At 37.8% G+C, this 13,983-nt stretch overlaps 1 protein-coding gene across 1 annotated transcript in view; it reads right to left on the bottom strand.

The window, feature by feature from the left end:
* Positions 1-13,983, bottom strand: part of TANC2 (tetratricopeptide repeat, ankyrin repeat and coiled-coil containing 2) — a 272,846-nt gene that overhangs the window by 179,707 nt on the left and 79,156 nt on the right. The gene's annotated exons all lie outside the window — the stretch shown is intronic.

Genomic DNA, 13,983 nt, shown 5'->3' with positions numbered 1-13,983 from the left:
GACATAGGCTTACCAAAAGACTGAGACCTAATCATAGGACTAGAGGATGCTTTCCTCCCCACCTTACATTTACATTACTATTTACCACAGTTCATATTACCCAGTACATGCTGTCCACTTTTCAGCAGAAACTTACAAGGCATACCCAATGGTAAAAAAAACAAACACACACACACACACTTTGAAGAGACAGAACATACATCAGAAGCAGACCCAGATATGATTGGCATGTTTAAATTCAGGCTATGAATTTAAACACACACACACACAACACACACACACACACACACACACACACACACTTATTTATTGATTGATTTCAGAGAAGGAGAGAGAGAGATAGAAACATTAATGATGAGAGAGAATCATTGATCAGCTGCCTCCTGTATGCTCCCTACTGGGGATCAAGCCCACAACCTGGGCATGTGCCCTGACCAGGAATCGAACCGTGACCTTCTGTTTCCTAGGTCAACGCTCAACCACTGAGTCACACTGGCCAGACCAGGCTATAAATTTAAAAAATAAAATACTTACATATAATTCTAAAACAAAAAAGGTACAATATCCATATCAGAAAAACGATAAAACTCTGATGAAAGAAATCAAATATATAAGTAGATGGAGAGAGTTCATATTCATGGGTAGGAAGAATCAAAACTGCCAAAATGTCAGCTCTTTCAAAATTGACCTAACAGAGCAATTGGAATTAAATCCCAGGAAGTTATTTTTGCTGATAACAACAAACTAATTCTAATGTCTATATGGAGAGTCAAGGAAACAGAATAGCCAACTCAATATTTGAAGGGGAAGAACAAAAACAGAGGACTGACAATACTAAACTTCAAGACATACTATAAAGCTACAGTAATCAAACAGCATGGTACTGTGAAAAAGAATAAACAAATAGATTAATGGAATAGAATACAGAGCCTAGAAATGGGCCCACATATAGTTAACTCATCTTTGACAAAGGAGCAAAGAGGAAATACATGGAGAAAAGACAGCCTTTTCAACAAATAGTGCTGGGACAACTGAACATCCACATATTTTTAAAAAAGAATCTAAAAAGAGACCTTACACCCCTCAAAAAAATTAACTCAAAATGGATCATATACCTAAAAATAATATGCAATACTATAAAACTCCTAGGAGAAAGTTGCAATGAACTTGAATATGGCAAAGACTTATGACCTTGAAAAACACTGTCAAGAAAATAAGAAAAACTTCAGACTGGGAGAAAATATTTGCAAAAGTCACATCTGATAAAGAACTGTTATCCAAAATACACTAACTCAACAAGAAAATGTAAAACACAGGCAAAAGAAGGTATATAGATGGCAATAAACATATGAAAAGATATTCAACATTATATACCATTAAATTGCAAATTAAAATAATAATGAGAATCCCCTGCATACCTATTAGAATAGCCAAAATCCAAAACACTGACCACACCAAATGCTGACAAACAAAAGGATGTGAAACAAAAGGAACTCTCATTCATTGCCAGTAGGAATGCAAAATGGACCATGTATTCGGAAGAAAGTTTGGCAATTTCTTACAAAATTCTTACCTTATAATCCAGCAATCCTGCTCCTTGGTATTTACCCAAATGAGTTGAACTTATAGCCACACAAAAAACTGCACATGGATGTTTACTGCAGCTTTACTCATTACTGTCAAACTTGGTAGCAACCAAGAATTCCTTCACTAAGTGAATGGATAAATAAACTGTAATGCATCCAGACAATGCAGTATTATTCAGTGCTAAAAAGAAATGAGCTTATCACACCATGAAAAGACATGGATGAACCTTAAATGTATATTATTAAGTAAAAGTTGCCAATCAGAAAAAGGTACGTATTGTACAATTCCAACTGTGTGACATTCTAGAAAAGGCAAAACTTATGGAAACAATAAAAAGATCAACGGTTTCCAGGGACTGAGGGAAGAGAAGGATGAACAGATGTAGAAGGAGGATATGTAGGCCAGTGAAACTATTCTATACTAGAGACCTGGTGCAAAAAATCCATGTACAGGGGTGGGAGGCGGGTGTGTCCTTCAACCCGGCCTGCACCCTCTCCAATCTGGGATCCTTCAGGGGATGTCCAACTGCCAGTTTAGGCCTGATCCCACAGGGAGTTGGACATCCCTCTCACAATCTGGGACTGCTGGCTCCTAACCACTCGCCTGCCTGCCTGCCTGATTGCCCCTAACTATTTCTGCCTGCCAGTCTGATCGCTCCCTAACTGCTCCCCTGCCAACCTGATTGACGCCTAACTGCTCCCCTGCCAGCCTGATCGCCCTCAACTGCCCTCCCCTGCTGGCCATCTTGTGGTGGCCATCTTGTGGCGATGTTGTGTGATGCCATCTAGGCTTTTATTATATAGGATAGGATGATACTATAATGGTGGATACACATCATTATACCTTTCTCAAAATCCACAGAATGTACATCATCAAGAGTAAACCCTACTGTAAAATATGGTTTTGGATGATTATGATGTGTCAATGTAGGTTGTAACAAATGTACCACCGTGGAGCAGGATGTTAATAGTGGAGAAGGCTGTGTAAACATGGGTGTAGAGGCATATAGGAATTCTTTGTACTTTCCATTTAATTTTACTGTGAACCCAAAACTACTCTAAAATATAAAATCTACTTTTTAAAAATTAAATACACAAACATAACAACAAATAAAAAAGGCTGCATATCTGAGGTGTCTGAAAATAAATAGTAGTGGGCAGACTGGGAAAGGAGCACAGAACATGAAGTTCCACTGAAGTGGTGGTGAATTTACCACTTTAAAAAATATATATGTTTTTATTTATTCAGAGAGAGGAAGGGAGAGGAAGGGAGAGAAATGTCAATGCTGAGAGAGAATCATTGATTGGCTACCTCCTGCACGCCCTCTACTGGAGATCGAGCCCAAAACCCAGTAGCATGTGCTCTAACTGGGAATCGAACCGTGACCTCCTGGTTCATGCATGTGTCAACCACTGAGACACACCAGCCGAGCAACTTATCATGTTTCTTCCTCAGGTATTGCCTGGCCTGGACTCAGAGGCAGCCCAAAACTCATTAAGTGTACACAGGGTTAAAAAAAAAAAAAAAAAAAGTTCCAAGTAAATCCCTCCCTTTCTGGTGAGGAGCAGAAAAGGGAACCCTTGCTGATCTGAGAGACCAAGGGAAATCCCTATTTTTTCCCCCAGTCTCCAGGCAATTCTCTGGCAGCAACAGCACAGAGGTAGTAGTGGTGACTGGGCAGGTACCTAAAACTCCGAGAGAAGGTAATCCTTTTTTCTGACTCAAGGAAATATGATCCCAAAAGTGTGAAGCAAATCTTCATTGCTGCTTTTCCTCTTATCACTTAACCTGGATACAGATACAGTGGCTGAAACTGAACAGCAGAACAGGAAAACTAGAGTCCCTATTTTTTAGCCTGAGTATGGGAAGGGAGATTCTGGGAAACTGGAAAGTGTTGGTGAGATTGGGGTGAGGTCAGATAGCAAAGAAAACAATCCCATCAAGTTGAGTATAAACTTCTGGTACTATCTCTGAGCTCTGCATGCATGGGTCTGGTCCTAAACAATATGCCACAGGCTTTGAGAATATAGCAACAAGATATACCACCACTTTGATCTAAGAATCGATAATGGATCAAATATGTAGAATTGATCTAAGGAGTACTACTGCAAGTGCTTAGAAAACTGAACTGACACATTGGGACCCCAGCCACTAGAAAATAGTTAGGAACCTTTGTCCTGAACATAATCTAGTCGACTGGCAACCAACAGACACACACACCCAACATTCTCCTTAGGTTTTAAATAAAACCCAGGGTCTCATACCGTCATACTCAAAATGTCCAAGATGTAATCCAAAATTATATGGTGTATAATCCAACAGGAAAATTTCAACTTGAGAAGGAAAAAATCCATAAACAGATGTCATCCTAAAATTACACAGATTATTAGAATAATAAAAACAAAGAACTTAGAGCAACTATTAGAAGAATGCTTCAATAAGTAAAGGCAAATATTCTTGAAAAGAACAGAGATAGAAAAATCTCAAAATCTGGTGTATATTTTACACATACAACACATTTTCCTTCAGACTAGTCACATTTCAAGTATTCAATAGCCACATGTAGCCAATGACTGACTACTGTAATGCAGAGTAACGTTCCATATCTATATCCAAAATCAAATTCAGTCAGTCTCTAGAGTATAAGGTAAAAAGTATGGTCCAATAACTAAACACTGGGAAGATCCAAGGGTGATAACTCTTACCATATCCCCATTCAACTTGTCTATATGATCTATGCAGAAGACAGAGAATGACAGTGAATTTTTATAACTTATTCAGGTGTGACTCCTGCTGCTGCTACTGTTTTAAATGTGGTTTTGTTGCTAAAGCAAATCAACATATCCCTGGCACCTAGTTTGCATTTATTGACTTGAGAATGAGAGCATAATAGGCAGTATGCATTCAGCTGTCAGAGTTAGCTACACATTTCACTGCCCTACCTCCTATTAATTCTCCTGCTCTGGGTAATAATCTAATCCATAGGGACCTTAACTGCATTTCCATCCCATAAGCCACCATGCTGATCTACTACACTGCTAATTTCATGCTGATTAGACTTGGTGAACAGGAAGCAGCAACTGATCTAGATATTGTGGTTAAAATACATACATGTCAGAGGGTGGGAAATAAATCCCACAAAAATTCAGAGGTCTTCCCCATCAGTGAACTTTCGGTGAGCCATACGGTCTTGAGCAATAGGCTTTCCAAAGTGAAAAAGTTGCTGCCCCTACTCTCTCTCACTAATGATAAAGATGTACTTGAATTTCTGAAGCAACTTGTACCTCATATATACCAGTATATGAAACTATGAACCATTCACCAAGACTGTTGAGTGTGAGAAAGGCCCAGAACAAGAGAAGTATGGGCTGCTGTGAAAGCTGCTTTGACACTTGGGTAGTAGAACCCACCAGATCCAATGTTGCTTGAAGTATCTGTGGCGAACAGGGATCTTGTATGGTGCTTATTAAAGAAATTTAGGTGACTCTCAGGGCAGACCTCTAGTATTTTATTTTAAAACTATGCTATCCTGTGCAAGTAACTATTGTCCTTTTTTTTGAAAAACAGTTTTGGGCTGACCACAGAGCCTTAGAATGAATGCTTGACCATGGGCCACTATGTTATCATGTGACCTGGGCAGCCCACCATGAATTAAGTATTGTTGAACCAACAAAGCAATACGATTGGTGTATACTGCAGCACTTCATTATGAAAAGAAAGAAGTGTATATAAGATCAGGCTTGAGCAGGTCCTGAAGGCATAAATAACTTGCATGGGCAAGTGGCCTAGATGCCCAAGGTTCCTACTTCTGCTATATTGCTCCTTTTCTCTCAATCTGGATATATCTGATTTCATGAAGAATTCTCTGTGACCATCTCACTGGGTGGAGGTTGGAGGGTGGGATAATCATGTTTGTTTACTGATAGCTCTGCACAACAACATGAGGATGACAACAACACTACAATCCTACTCTGGGGTAGTCCTAAAGGATAGTGGTGAAGGGAAACCCTTCTTGGCAAAAATGTGAACAAGGTACTTAGCTATTCATTTTGCCTGCAAGGAGAGAGGACAGAGGTACTGGTTCTACACTAACTCATGGATAGTGTTTAGTGATATGAATAATTAAAAAACTGGTGACAAGAAAATCTGGAGATGAGGTATACTGATAGACCTCTTTGAAAGGGCAAAGAGTATGATATAACTTGTGTCCCATGTGAATACTTACCAAATAGCAAACTCTGCAGATTAGATGCATACTAACCCAGTAAATAAGATGCTTTGTTTGGAGGACTCAGCCAGTATCTTTACCTAATTACTCTATGCTTGACCAATGGGCTCATTAACAAAGAGGTCATGGTAACAGGGATGGAATTTATATAGTGGCTTGGCAATAAGGACTTCCACTCACCGAGGCCAATCTGACAATAGCCACAGCTGAGTGTCCAACCTGCCAACAGTCCATGAATGTTGCATGCACTGGGAAAGAGGTAGTTGGAAGCCACCAACATATGGTACCATTCATGGGATGGTCAGCCAGTTACCTCTCCACTCATTTCTAGACTCTGGTGGTTTCCCCTTCCTTCTTAATAAATCAACTATAAACTTAAAATAAATATTGTTTATAGCATGAAGGTTTTCAGGTTGTCTCAGTCTGCCCCCTTGTGGGAATCAACTCTTCAATCTCTCACTAGAATAAAATTTATTAAATTCAAACTGCTCCTCAAATGAAAGAAAACAAAAACAAAACAAAAAAAAATGTATTCAATAATAATTTTACCCAAGGCTTTATTAACAGGTTCCTTCCTCATCATTTGTTATCCAATTGTTTATGAGCCTTCATTAAAATTTATAAAGTTTTTGCCCTAGCTGGTTTGGCTCAGTGGATAGAGGGTCAGCTTGCGGACTGAAGGGTCCCAGGTTCAATTCCGGTCAAGGGCATATGCCTAGTTTGCAGGCTCGATTCCCAGTAGAGGGCGTGCAGGAGGCAGCCGATCAATGATTCTCTCATCATTGATGTTTCTATCTCTCTATCCCTCTCCCTTCCTCTCTGAAATTAATAAAAATATTTTTTAAAAATAATAAAATTTATAGTTTTTCAAAGAGGTTTTCTGTTATCTCGCAGAAAAAATCAGATAAGATATAATAAATCAAAATCTTTCTAGTGTCCAACATATATTTTTGAACCTTTCTAGCTGCTATGCTTTTATTCCCTTTCTTTCATAAATATGGACAAGCAAGGAGTGGCTTCTACCAGGCTTCTAGTGTTAACTAGGCCAATTATAATACTAAGTAAGATACTCAATATGTTCTGACACAAAATATGCTTGGAGCTGCATATTCCAAGAGTTTAAGATGTTACTAAATATAGTATTATGAATCACTTTGAAAATATGAACACTCATAGATGAGGAAACAGTCGACTAAATAATGGCTTAGTTGTGCTATGGACCATTATACAGACTTCGAGAAATTAGAATTTAAGTATGTCTCTGGAGATATGGCTACTTTACACTGTTAATTGGGGAAGAACAGAACAAAAATTGTGTTTTATTTTTAAAAATATTCAAACTAATACACACACACACACACACACACACACACACACACACACACACACACTACTATATCCTTGCATAGGCCAGTATGAGCTCAGTGACACATCCCGAGCACCCCAAGATAATAAGAAATTGTTAGCTAGAGCAGCGGTCGCTAACCTTTCGGATCTCGCAGACCACCAGTGGTCCGCAGACCACTGGTTGGCGATGGCTGATGAGGGCCAATTTCAAGTTTAATTTTATGGAAAAAGAAGTATTACACAAAGAAGAATCAACAAGAAGTTAATTTCTGAAGAAATATAGGACTAGAAATAATGACACTTCAAAGGAATTTGTCACTTAAGGTCAGACCTTTCAATTCTTATCCAACCATCAACAAACAAATTTGTATTTTAAGAATTAGAATGAAAAGATTCTAAATACATGCTACTAACAAGGCTCATATAAATGAAACTTGGGGTGTATATCAAAATAAAGCCTGATTATTTCCCACTGAAAATAATACCTTCACAGTACTACTCTGAGAAATAAGTGAGGATGATGTGAAACCACCTAGCCTAGAGCCAGCACATATATATTATTACATGTTATGTTTATTTTCTTTATTCCTAAAGCAATCTATGTTGAAAGTTTAAATAATTTTTATAATGATAACTACTAAAACAACAAAATAATTTTGTACATTAGTGATGCCTCTATACCAGATATACTCTTACACTGAGATAAATTCTATACTGAATAATGAAATATTTTTTCTTATCATTCAATATAATAAAACACTGCTGGCTTAATAAAAAAATCTTTGTAACTTAACAGACTGAAGAATAATTAGAGTATTTTTCAAGAGCATGAACATCTCATCTACTAAATATTTTACATATTTAAAGGAAATAAAAAGAATCAGAAGACTGCATATTTGACAATTTAGTACATTACTACTATAGATTCACCAGCATGTACTTATCAAAGAAATGGGCTCTAAATAATGGGACTCATGCAAAGTCAAACATTGTATAGTTTCCCAGTCTTCCAGTATGAGCTGGTCGTGGGCATTATTACACCAATACACCTTGTATATCAGAGCCTAATGCCTGCACAATGTGATCTTTGCGAAAGTAAATAAAAATTTGGTTTCCACCATATTACACTGGCTCATGCACTTATTTAATATCTAGAATTTAAAAATTAAGTTTATATATAGTTGACCTCTAATGAAAAAATTACTTGATGCAAAAAATGGAGCTAGTACAACAAAATACAATTCTTACGATGTAATCCGTGATTCCCAAAAATACAGAACCAGAATTCCTAGAATTGATAAGCTTCCTTTATCAATTTGATAGCTTAAATGCAAGATGCAAAGATCCTACTGTGAATAAACTCCTGAAAACCAGAAACCCAATAAATAGGACCAAATTAGTAAATAATACAATGCAATTATATATAATATACTATACTGGAAAGCAGAAAATATCCACCCAAGCTTAGAAGGCCATACCAGGGTTAAATTGGCACATCAGTTTTACAGTCATATTTCAAGAGCCTTATTTGCACACAAATCTATAGAGTTGATAGTCTGACAAACTACTTATATTCAACATATTTCTCACTGCTTTACTTTTCCAGTGACATAACTAATAGAAGTGGACATCAGATCAATATGTGGCCTCGGCATATCCACATACTTTCCCAAGCACAGTAAGTGCTAGATATTTGTTCATCTTCCATTGAGTACATCATGACAAATTTTTATATGCAAGTGTTCTAGGATACAGTGGTGAACAAGACAAAGTCTCTGCTCAAATGAAATTTTCTTGTAGTTGAGTCAATAAACAAGTAAATAAATAATTAACTTTAGGTAGTGAAAAATACTATGAATGTTATGGCCAGGTATTTAGGTAGATGGTCAGAGAAGGCCTCTTTCACATAAACAGAAATCTATAGCTATTTAGTCAAGAAAGAGCAAGAGTACAGTCTTTGCAAAGAAAACACTCATAACATGTTTAAGCAAAAAGGCTAGCACAGATGAAATAGAATTGATAATGGAGGGATTGCTGAGGACATAGAGTTGGAGTATTAGGAAAAGGGCAAAGGGATCATGCAAGGAAACATAAAGACTTTGTGGAGTTTATTCTGAATGTGATAGGAAACCACTGGAGAATTTATTTTTCAAGCTTGGGGAAAGGATTTGATTTGTTTTAATAAGAGCACTATAGCTATCAAATGGACAACAGACTATTTGTCGGCAAGAATGAAAATAAGTTAGGCCCGGCTGGCGTGGCTCAGTGGTTGAGCGTCAACCTGTGAACCAGGAGGTCACGGCTCAATTCCTGGTCAGAGCACATGCCCAAGTTGTGGGCTGAGCCATGATTCTCTCTCATCATTGATGTTTCTCTCTCTCCCTCTCCTTTCTTCTCTCTCTAAAATCAATAAAAATATATTTTTTAAAAAAGAAAATAAGTTAGGACACTATTATAGTAGTAAAGGAATAAATGACGGTAGTTCAGACTAAAATAGCAACAATATACAATATAGGTTATGTGGAAATAACAGAAAATGTATTTTTAAAAGAACAAATTCTTAAAGCATTATAAAACAAAACAGAAAACCAATAATGAAAGAGAAATCCATGGAAAACAGAAACTAAATGCATTTGGACTGAAAAAAATTATAGCCCAGAGTATGCATAGGAGGATAAACTGTGAAAGATGAGTGTTCCCAGTCTGTTTTAAGCAGAGAAGCAAAAGATACAAGGAACAGGAAGGGCCAAGGGGCAGCAATCTGAGTAAGAGGGATGGGACCTGATTCAGTCTAAGTAGTCAGGCCATCTCCCATCTCCTACATTTGATAAACAGAAGACATGAGAGGTCTCTGCCCCTAAAGCAGAGGGGTGAGTGTGGGTGGGTATGTTTAAGTCAGAATCCATCATACTCGAAAGATGGATCAGAGGCGGATCTAGCTAATTAACACACAGGAAAGAGTACTCATGCTGAAAGGATAAGACACCTCACCAGACACTTTACCTTACATGTCTAATATTATTATTGGAGAAGAGACATTAAACAGAAACTGTATCCACAATCAGGTAGGGCAGTTTATCATGCATTATGCGCCTACATAGGCATGTCAGTTGGATTAACCAAAGAACATATATGCATATATGCATAACCCATGGATACAGACAATAATGTGGTAAAGGCCTGGGGGAGTGAGAAGAGTCAATGGGGAAAAAGGAGAGACATCTATAATACTTTCAACAACAAAGATACATTACAAATAAATAAATAAAATTAGTTTGCTCTGAACAGACTGGCATCTGCTCTGGTTGGTTGATATTTACGGCATACTCATTATTAAATATTTTGAATATCATTCCCCCAAGATTCTCCAGATTTTAAAAGGTCACTCAAGAAAAAATAGATAATTCAAATATTCCTATATTTATTAAAGAAATTCAATTTGTATTTTAAAACTTTCCCACAAAGAGGAATGAAGTGATAGCAATTCTATACAAAATATTCCAGGAAATTGAAAAGGAGGAAATATTCCTCAACTTTCAACTACTCCTGTGAGGCCAGCAATACCCTGATAACAAAATCAGACACATTATAAGACAAGAAAACTTAAGGTCAACATCCCAGATGAACACGGATGCAAAAATAATGAAAACTCGCCCTACCCGGTTTGGCTCAGTGGATAGAGCATCTGCCTGCGGACTAAAGGGTCCGGATTTGATTCCAGTCAAGGGCAAATGACTGGGTTGCGGACTTGATCCCCAGTAGGGGACATGCAGGAGGCAGCTGATAGATGATTCTCTCTCATCATTGATGTTTCTATGTCTCTCTCCCTCTCTGAAATCAATAAAAAAATATTTTTCTAAAAAATGAAAACTGTCTTAGCAAAAAAAAAAAAAAAAAGTCTATCAAATGTACAAAAACAGGCCACATAGGCCAGATCTGCTCTCCCTGCTTTAGAGCTGCTTCTTAACCATAATAGTCCAAATCAAATAACGAAAATATTACACAAAAGTGGAGTAAACTAATAAGGTTTACTATTGGAAGTAAATGGCATGGACATCAGCTATCCCACACCATGTCCCAAGGACTGGACTTATTCTAACATCTCCTTTACTACACACTGTTTTCCATTGAGTTTACAATATTTTCACTTATTTTATATATTTATCACCAATTCAAACCTGAGCCTTTGCCTAAAAATTTTCTAAAGGTAGTTAAATATATCAGGTTTCTATCAATCTCATTTCTTGAAAAAGAGACTTCTGGGGGCTTCTAACCTACTCCAATCTGGTCTGGGTGCCCTCTGTCCCTGTTTTTTTCATTGTCATCCTGAAGAGTTCTTCACTTTCTCCTTTGTTAAATTCCCTATTCCCTGTAACCGATTCCTTTTATTTGGCTGACTTTTTTATTTTGATGGATTACATCCTCCAACAGATTCCTAGAAAAGGCAGGCAAAAAAACACACACAAAAAAACCTTACATGTCTTAAAACATCCCAATTTTATTCTTATATCTGATCAATAGTTTTGATGTATATGGAATACTAAGGTTGAAATTATTTTCCTTCAAAATTTTGAAAATGATGTTCCATTTTCATTCAGTTTTATAATGCTTCCACTGAGAGGTCCAAAGCTAATTGATTCCTGTTACTTTGTATATGACAAGTTTTTTCCTCTCTCTGGGAGCATGAAAAATCTGTTTTGCCCAGTAATTTGAAATTTCACTACAATGTATTTTTGTTGGTGTTTATATTCATCCATTGTACTGAACACTCAGTAAGCCTTTCAACCAGGAACCTCAAGTTCAAGAAAATTCTTTTGAATAATTTTATTGATGATTTATTTCCCATTTTCTCTGTTCTTTCTTTTGGAAACAACTATTATTTGAAAATTGAAATTTCCTGGACTGGTCCTGTAAGTTTCTTAACACTCTTCACTTCTTTTCTATAATCTTTTTTTTTTTTTTGCTCAACTTTTTCAGAGATTTCTTCAATATTAATTTCCTATTACTTCTGATAGCTTTTGATCTCTGCTATCAGAATGTTAATGGTGAAAGCCTCTTTTAAAAATCAGAATATTATTCTTTTATAGTACCTCCTCCCTGTTTCGTGGCTGTATTATTTTCTCTTATTTCCCTGAGGATGTTAATAATGGTTCAATTATTTTCCTCTGTAAAATTTCTGTTCTCTCCAAGTTGCTTTATTATGTTTATTTTAATCTCCATTTTTAAGAGGATTTTAAAAAATATCTAGTAATCTTTCATTAGCTGCTCATACTTAGGAGAAAAGGCCTCAAAGGCTGACTGGGAGCTTTGATATATGGAGTGATCTAGCTGAGCTGCTTACTTAAGAAACCTCTGATGACTACATTTACGTCTTCCTTTTTAGTCAGGTTCCTCAAAACAATTAAGTAATAGTGTAAGTTAAAATTTCCAAATCAACCTGCATGAATTATTCCTCTTTTTATTCTGCAACAAACTATTTTATAAAAAAAAATACAACTCCAAAACTTGGGAAGAAGGAAATTGAAGAAAAAGGGAACAGAATTATGAAAAAGAGCTTTTATAAGATTAAAACACCACACATTTGTAAATCTAAACTTTGTTTTATTTGTAAGTAAAGAGTTTCTAAAAAACCAAACTCTGTAATGACTGCCTGAAATTCTGTAATATATTTAGGTTCTTAATTCTCATTCACTTATAAGATCACTTCATTCATTCAACAAGATTTTTTCAGTAATTACTATATACCAGAAACTTATTCTTGGCACTGAAAATAAAGCAATAAACAAATCAGACAGAATCTCTGCAATCATGGAACATTCATTCTAGGTTTGGACAGAGAAAATAAAATAAATACAAAGGAGATAAGTACTATGAATAAAAAAGAGTAGGAGTGCCACTCATGTAATCTATATCTATATCTATAAAAGCATAAGCAACCATTATGACCTATTGATTAAAACGACCAATGGACCAGTTGCTATGACGCGTATTGACCACCATACGCAGGAGCAGAAGCTCAATGCAGAAGCTGCCTCCTTGTGGTCAGTGCGCTCCCACAGCCAACCTCCCATAGCCGACCAACTGCCCCCGGTCCCTCCCCCAGCCAGCCAGCCACCATGAGCCCCTGATGCTAAACCATCCGTAGACAACCTGCTTCTGGGTCAGGGTTTCGTATTTAGCAGAGCAGCTCCCTTGCTGCCATCTATTGAAAGTCAGCCCTCGACACAAGAGTTTGTCTCGCTCCCATCCTCTCCCTTCTTTGGGGGCTGCCTGCCTGCCCCGGTGGTGGCATAGTGGCAAGGGAAGGGGAGGCGGGAAGGCAGGGAACTGCGCGGTGGCAGGGTGCCGATGGCGGAATCGGCGTCTAGCATCCGTTCCTCCAGCACCTGGCCCCGCCACCATCGCCTCCTCTCCCAACCCCACCGGGCCCTCCAGGCCCTGGGCTGGGACCGGGAACTGGGGTTGGGTGGCAGCAGACACAGCCCCATTCCCAGTGGGGCCGAGGGTCAGCTCCCTCCTTAGGACTGGAGGCCAACCTCCCGCGGTCCCTGCCCCCAGCTGGCCAACCTCCTGCGATCCCTCTACCCATCCAGCAGGCCTTGATCACTGGCCAGGCCTAGGGACCCCACCCGTGCACGAATTCATGCACCGGGCCTCTAGTTTTAAATAAGGTAATTGAGGGAAGGCCTATCTAAAAATGTCACTGGTACATCACATTTTAACCTAGGTTGGAAACTGTCACTTCAAAAAAGAAAACAATTAAAAGCCTGTGATGATAAATTTTAAACAGAAAAAGAAAATAAGAATATCCTAACAGTAAT

This window comes from Eptesicus fuscus, chromosome 20 (genome assembly GCF_027574615.1).
Source record: "Eptesicus fuscus isolate TK198812 chromosome 20, DD_ASM_mEF_20220401, whole genome shotgun sequence".
Lineage (NCBI taxonomy): Eukaryota > Metazoa > Chordata > Mammalia > Chiroptera > Vespertilionidae > Eptesicus > Eptesicus fuscus.
The sequence above is the reverse complement of the archived record's forward strand: the minus strand, read 5'-3'. Positions and strand labels throughout refer to the sequence as shown.